This window comes from Aquarana catesbeiana, linkage group LG02 (assembly GCF_042186555.1).
Source record: "Aquarana catesbeiana isolate 2022-GZ linkage group LG02, ASM4218655v1, whole genome shotgun sequence".
NCBI classification, from domain to species: domain Eukaryota; kingdom Metazoa; phylum Chordata; class Amphibia; order Anura; family Ranidae; genus Aquarana; species Aquarana catesbeiana.
Window position 1 is genome coordinate 764,569,723 of NC_133325.1, and position 7,849 is coordinate 764,577,571.

General features: G+C 45.1%; 1 non-coding gene across 1 annotated transcript; it reads right to left on the reverse strand.

The window, feature by feature from the left end:
• Positions 1-765: 765 nt before the first annotated feature.
• On the reverse strand, positions 766-928 carry LOC141130780 (U1 spliceosomal RNA). The gene has a single exon (XR_012242528.1). It is a non-coding gene; the product is annotated as a U1 spliceosomal RNA (small nuclear RNA).
• Between the last annotated feature and the right edge of the window lie 6,921 nt (positions 929-7,849).

Sequence of the window (7,849 nt, forward strand, 5' to 3'; positions counted from 1 at the left end):
AGTGATGGCAGAATGTATTTAGGCCCACAAACCATTGCTTATAGATAGACCACCTAATTAGCTCTTGTGTACTTTACAGTCGTGTTGTATATTGACATTTCAGCTACAATCACATTTGTTCTAAATGCATTAGCAAATTGTATTATTACTGTTTTGTTGTTCTGTTGCCCTGCATTTTCAGAAAGCTCACTTTAACCCATAGGTGTGTTGATAAGTCTGGTTTCAGCCAGGGTGGGTCATCACTGGAGAAAAACGGAAATACAGCTCTATCAATCTATTAAGCAGCTCCTCTGGGTGTAGCACTGCCAATGCAATATGTGAGCGCTGGTTCTGGATAATTATTTCTTTGAAGAAGGCTGTAAACTTACACTGCCTCCATCTCAGGTGCTCTTCTTCAGCATGCCAGTGCCAAGGCTTCTTGCCATCTGCAGAGATAAGGAAAGGAACTGTTGTAGCATGATCTCCATGGATGATGATATCTCTGGGTCAAGGGTGTGGACCTTCAATAGTAGGAGTGGCAAGTGCTCTCCCAGCGCATTAGCTATCTAGCGAAAGGTATGAGATTGGAATTTATGACAGTTAGCTGCAACTAAGTTCAGTGACATTTGAAAGTTAGTCACATGGCTGGGATTTAGAGCATTTTGCATTGTAGTTTTGTTGACATTTTCTTTCTTTGCGTTCAGGACTAAAGAATTAGATAAAAATAAAGAAAGAAACAAATAAATAAATAAATAAAAAAGTTATTTTGGTTTTTTTTTTTTTTTTCAGGGGAAAGCGCGAACGCAGTCCCCCACTACCACAAATTATGCAGTCGAGTTTCCTGCATTTGAGGAAATCGCAGGGGTCAGCACAGCCGGAGTGCAATGGCCAAGCCTCGCCCTGGGAGAATCACCTTCATGATCATGGTATTTCCCCTTTTTTTAATTAAATATTGCATTTTTTCACATGCAGACAGAAGGTGGAGTTTTAGGCTTATTTTGAAGTATTTCCTTACCCACAGTTTTATGTATATATTATGATAGCAAGTGCATTTGGCACAGTGTTAGTAAATAAGAGTGGGGGAGACAGTTATGGCAGAGAAAGTATACTATGGTTGGGGTAATTAGAGACAGGTGTGTTTTGCATTCAGTCATTCAGGATCCTCCTGTGGAAGTCATTGCTGCTGGGGCAGCATGTGTCCAGACCTGTCTACACCTGAGCGTGATATATAGAGCTCAGTGATAATATGCCTAAAACACATGTAAAACATGCCTGAAACTCAATGCACAGATATGAACTGACTCTAAACAGAAAGGTGCCAGAACAAAATTGATGTGTGACTTGAATGACAGCTGGAGTTTGTAAAGAAACAGACGCAGTCTCTGTGTGATCAGATTCGTGAGTTGGTAAAGCATTATTAGGTTGGCCATAGAGGGATCAAAATTTGGCTTGTTCAGCAGGGACAGGCCAAATTTCAATCCATCTATGGCTGTTTCCGATCGACCGAAGTCGATCTAAAGTTGGGTACCCACGGGCCAAATGTCAGGAGACCACGATCAGTTCAGAAAAAAAAAAAAAGGCAGACATTCAGCCCGTGTGTCGGTCTGTCTGACAGAAGCTAGCGTCTGTCGGACGTACATGCTGGAAAACCAGCATCCAACTGAAGCAATGGCAGAGAGCACTGGTCAGAGTGATTTGGCGGCGGGGGGAACACAACTGCTCAGCGGGGGAAGTCATTGAACTAACCTTGCATGTTTAGTACAGCGGCTCCGACAGAGTTGAAAGTTTTTTTTTTCGCTCAACCCGCGGGGTTGTACGAAAAAGAGCTAAGTGTGTACTGGGCTTTATGATAAACTTCTGTCAAACAATCTTGTTAGAATTTTTTTCTCAATCAGAGAGACTCTGAGAGTCCCACTGTCAGAATACAATGTTCCAGTGGGGAGAATTCCTCCATCCAACTTGCTTGTCTATGACCAGCCTTACGCTGTATCAGTGGCGGCCTGTCCATTAGGGGCGCAGGGGCACCACCCCCCCTATCCATGCGTCTGGCCCCCTAATCTACATACAGGGTGCTAGATGCATGGATTCCAAAGGATATTCGCTATTGTCACACTGATTCTCCTCCCAGTCAATTAAGAAGCGGGTCCTGAGACCCGTTTCCCAATTTGCCGAAAGGAGAAGCGACCCTTTTGGCCAAGGAGGAGGGAGAAGATGCACGGCTGGAGGAGACACACAGCCAGAGGAGACAAAGGGGAAGCCCGACCGACCCACCCACCAGCCGCCACTGTCTCCAGGGTTGGCTCACCTGCAGCAGCCCAGCCACATCCAGCACTCCCCAGCTCGGACATGGGAGGGAGGAGGAGGGGAGATCGGAGTGTCATCTCGGCAGGACATCTGCCTCCTAAGATAAGGAGGCCTTCCTGTCCGTCCGTCTCCCATGGGGGGGTTGTGTGTTGCCGGTGTTGCCGGTGTTCCCTGCCTTCATGTCCGTCTCCTGGGGGGGAGGTGGCGTTGGTTTGCTGCCACTGCTCTGTTTGTTAGCAGACTAGAGACTTGGAGAATGCATCCAGAAGAGAGGCCAGGACTGGAGTAGATTTCTCTTTGTGAGGAAACAGAGCTCAACATCAAAAATGTTACTGGTTGTTATGCAAAAACGTGACGACCGCCACAGCCGAATGGAATATCGAATACTTTCAGGTATGATGAAGCACTAGGTGCCACGTGGGGCAGGGGGTAGGTTCTTAACCCTGTACAAACTGAAACCAGGCAACTTGGAGCTTACATGGGGCTTTTTCTGTTTATCCTTGTGTAATTATTATTATTATTATGATTATTCAGGATTTATATAGCACCAACAGTTTGCACAGTGTATTACAAAATTAGGGAAGACAGTACAGTTACAATGCAAAAAAGGAGAAAGGCTGGCGCCATGGTAGTCGGCTAAAACATTGTTCTATTATTGCATGTGTACAACAGTCAAAAATAAATCCAAAGCGTTTCGGCCATCAGGCCAGCCTTGATTAAAATGCGAAATGCATTGGCTTTCTTTTTGACTGTTGTTCACATGCAATAATAAAACAATGTTTTAGCTGACTACTATGGCACCAGCCTTTCTCCTTTTTCGCATGGACTATATGGAGGTTTACAGAGACTTCACAGGCTGAGTGCTGTGTTCTTGAGGCTCACCAGGCATTGCACAGGAGGTAGTGGTTCAGATGCACCTGTTCCAGTACAGTTACAATACAGGAGAAATCAGAGGGTCCTGCTCGTTAGAGCTTATAATCTAAAAGGGAGGGTCAAGTCAAGTGATACAAAAGGTAATAACTGTGGGGGATGAGCTAATGGAGAAAGTTAAAGGGTAACTCCACTTTCAAAATGGCATCACTATCCTGCACTACTAAACACTCACTAAGGCTCCTTTCACACTGTCGTGGTTTGAAAGCTGCGCAATTTTGCTGCGATTTTACCGCAATTTTGACACAATTTTGCTGTGATTTCAGGGAATGCCTGTGTAAACTTAAGGTCTATGGACCTCAACTCGCATCAAAGTTGGACCAAAGTAGTACAGGGACTACTTTGAAGTCAGTGCGACTTGAAGCCGCACATATATGAATGGTACTTATTGGAAATCATGGGGTACGACTAATCATGCAACTTTACAGTCCCAAGTTGCAGGACAAGTCGCACAAGTGTGAAAGAGGCTTAAGGCAACCAGCACTTCATCATGACTATAGTGAAAGTAAACTTCCTATAGGTACGTCTGTAATAAGGCTTACCTATAGGCAGTTGCGGCTGGTGGTATATTTTCGGGGGCGGCAGCAAACAATGCACCCACAGCCACCCCCGGTCGGTCCGCACTTACCCAATCTAGGTCACGGGCGGCGGCTTCCCCTGCGTTTTCTCCTCTGTGTGTCTCCTCCCTCTCCTCCTAGGCCAATAGGATCGCTTTTCCTTTCGGCCAATCAAGTGACGACCCGCTTCTTGATTGTCCAGGAAGAGAATCAGGAAGACAATAGCGAATGTGGACACAGCGGGAGCCAATCAGCGGGTCCAGCAGACTCGATGTCTGCCGGGACCCACCAATCGTTCGGGACACAAGAATAACTGTGGTCTGCTTATGTAAACAAGGCAGACTGCCGTTCTGTCAGTAGGGAAGGTATTGATCCTGTGTTTCTGCAAAGCAGGAACACTGATCTTTGCCTTTCCATAGTACAAGCACCTCCACCACAGTAGCCAAACACATTTCAGGCACACAGTTAACCTCTTGATTGCCCCTGATGTTAACCCCTTCCCAGCCAGTGTCATTAGTACAGTGACAGTGCATATTGTTAGCACTGATCACTGTATTAGTGTCACTGGTCCCTGAAAAAGTGTCACTTAAGCTACTTTCACACTGAGGCACCTTACAGTGCTAAAAATAGCGCCTGTAAAGAGCCTCTCCTGTGTCTCCACTGTGAAAGCCTGAGGGCTTTCACACTGGAGTGGTGCGCTTGCAGGACGGTAAAAAAAAGTCCTGCAAGCCGCTTCTTTGCAGCGCTGTAGGAGCGGTATATACACTGCTCCTACAGCGCCCCTGCCCATTGATAACAATGCTTTGCCGGCGGTTTTAACCCTTTTTTGGCCGCTAGCGGGGGTTAAAACTGCCCCGCTATCGGCCGAATAGCACCGCTAAAGCGACGGTAAAGTGGCGCTAAAAATAGCGCCGCTTTACCGCCCACGCCCGCCCCATAGTGAAAGTAGCCTTAGTGTCCGATTTGTCCACCGCAATGTTGCAGTCCCCGCTATAAGTCGCCACCATTACTAGTAAAAAAAAAACAAAATTCCATAAATATATCCCATAGTTTGTAGATGCTATAACTTTTGCGCAAACCAATCAATATACGCTTATTGGGATTTTTTTTTTTTTTTTTTTTTTTTAAACAATAAGCTTTTATTGATGTTAAAATATAGCATTTGTACAATCATAATAACATTTGTACATGAGTATCATATAAAAATATAACTGTATATAATTGAATTTAATGATAGAGTATTTTACTAGCGAAACCAACAAGATGGCTTTGTAATCAGCCTATCTTTACATCAATTGTTTATTTGAAATACTCTGAATTTATGTATCAAAATTAACCAAAAATATGTAGCAGAATACATAATGGCCTAAACGTATAAAGAAATTCGATTTTTTTTTTTTTTGAATTATAGGATATGTTTTATAGCATAAGGTTAAAAAATTTGTTTTTATTTTTTGATAGCGCAAAAAATAAAAAACGCAGAGGTGATCAAATACCATCAAAAGAAAGCTCTATTTGTGGGGGGGAAAAAAAGGACATCAATTTTATCTGAGTACAGCGTTGCACGACTGCGCAATTGTCAGTTAAAGTAACGCAGTGCCGCATCGCAAAAAATGGCCTGGTCATGAAGGGGGGGGGGTAAATGAAGTGGTTAAGCTAGTGTGCATGGGGCCCTAGAGAGAGAACCAATAAAACACCATCACTGTCCTGCACTACTAAGCACCCACTAAGGCAGCACTTCATCGTGATTTTAAGGATGCATGCCCCTTCCCATACTGGGAAGTCACTCTGCTATTGCACAAGGCACAGTTTCACTTTAAGGGCCCCTTGGTAACCACACGCACTAAAGCCGTGTTGATATATGTCACTATATAAACATGCTTTGCATACAAGGATTTACTGATCAGACGTATAATCCCTAAACCCACGGGCTTGTCAGAAGTATTTGCTGTGTGTACTGAAGGTCTGATTTTCACCCTAGCTTCTGTCCGCTTCATGAAACCAGATTCAGGGGAAAATTCTCATCTTTTTTGTTTTTTTTTGTTTTTTTTCCCTCTGCCCTGAACTGGATCAGCTAATTGAAGTGAAAGCGGTGCAGGTCGTATCACGTTGACGAAGGCTGCCAGCATGTATGTGTAGCTGCAGACATTCCAGTGACTGCCCCCAAGATACAAGTTGACAGCTGAAATGGAAGCACTCCTTGTATTCTGCAAATGCCTGTTCTATCACCCTCTCTGCTCTTCGCTCTCCTCTGTTGATCTGACAGTGCTGCAAAGCTTTACTAACAGATGCCTGTCCCCCCAGCCTTCAGCAGATGAGCAGATGGATCCAAGATCTATTAACTCTGTCCTACCAACCTAAAACAAACATGGCACAGATCAAGCCTCAGCCATAATCCTCCATGTTTTTTTTTTTGTTATAATGTGCAGCTAGAAAAAAAAAAAAAAACAAGTCCTGCCCTGGCAGCTTAACTGGAAGCAGCCAACGAGCAATCTGCAGCTCTAATTATTCTGAGGAGTTAATTAGCCTGAGATCAGGCAACGTGTCCCTTGCATCGGTTTATTTTTAAATGCAGTTTATCCCTGCCCTGGGTAAATGACGTGGGGTGCAGCCGCTGCATTTTTCAGCACCGGCATAGGGCATCATTGCAGTATTAAGGACCCAGCCTTAGAAGTTCTGGCGCTTGGTTCTGAGCCATGATTTTGTTATTTTCATTGCAGCATTAGGACTATTTAGATCAGAGTCGTTTTTCAAGTCCGAGTGTGTTTGTTCTCCATCACTGGCTGGAGCAGACTTAGTGTGAACCCAGAGAATGTCTTCTCCGTGCTAAAGGGACACTGCTACACTGACAACCCTCCCCTCCTCTCTCCTGCTTCCTGTCTCCTTTTTTACAGTTTTTCTTTTAAGTTTTCTTAGTGATATGTATTGCTTTCATTCTTCCTATCCACTGCCACATTTGGTACTTTTTTGGGGGGGAAGCGGGTACCTGGTTTTGACAGGTGCCTGCTTCCACTTCAGGATCAGATCGCTGCGGCGATCTACGAGGATATTCGGCCCCTCCTCATTCCCCACGCAGCCTTTTGGACACACACACAGGTCCTAGAAGACTGCTGTACCATTCACAAAGCACAGCGCAACTCAGGCTTCACTTCCGGTTTCCCTTACCTAAGATGTCGGCACCTGCACCCGAAGCTGACTGAAGATTCGGCTCAGGTGCAGACATCGCTGGATCCACGGGCAGGTAAGTATCCTTATATTAAAAGTCAGCAGCTACAGTATTTGTAGCTGCTGACTTTTATTTATTTTGGGGAGAGGCTGGCACACCTCTTTAAAGTGGTTGTAAACCCTTACAGACCACTTTGTGCTACAGGTAAGCCTATAATAAGGCTTACCTGTAGCTACCCTGGATATCTCCTAAACCTGCATGGTTTAGGAGATATCCCCTGTATTTGCATGCCCCGACGTCATTGGCACATGCGCACGGACACAAACTGAAGCAACGCCACGTATGTGCTGTTGCTTCAGTGAGTGTGCCGTTACCGTGCGCATGTGCAGGAGTGACGTCATCACGGCTCCGGCCAATCACAGCGATACCTGAAGGTGCTGTGTATGGGCACCGCAGCGAGGGCTCCGATCTCAGGTGAGTATTATATAATGAGCTAGTATGCTATGCATACTAGCTCATTATGCCTTTGTCTTGCAGGTGTTTTTTTTTTTTTTTTTTTTAAGTGGGTTTACAACCACTTTAAGGTGGTCAACCCATCAACAACCAAACCTTTTCGGACACACACAGGTCCCAGAAGACTGCGGGACCATTCACAAAGTGCAGCGCAACTCAGGCTTCACTGCTGGTTTCCCTTACCTAAGATGTCGGCACCTGCGACTGAAGCCGATTGAAGGATCGGCTCGGGTGCGGACATCGCTGGATCCCTGGACAGGTAAGTGTGCTTATATTAAAAAGTCAGCAGCCCCCCCCCCCTTTACCCACTTCTCGCGCTATTGAGAAATGTCTATGGTAACCCACTGTACTTCCACCTTGTTTATTGGTTACTACATTTATGTTGTTCTTCATTTATGTA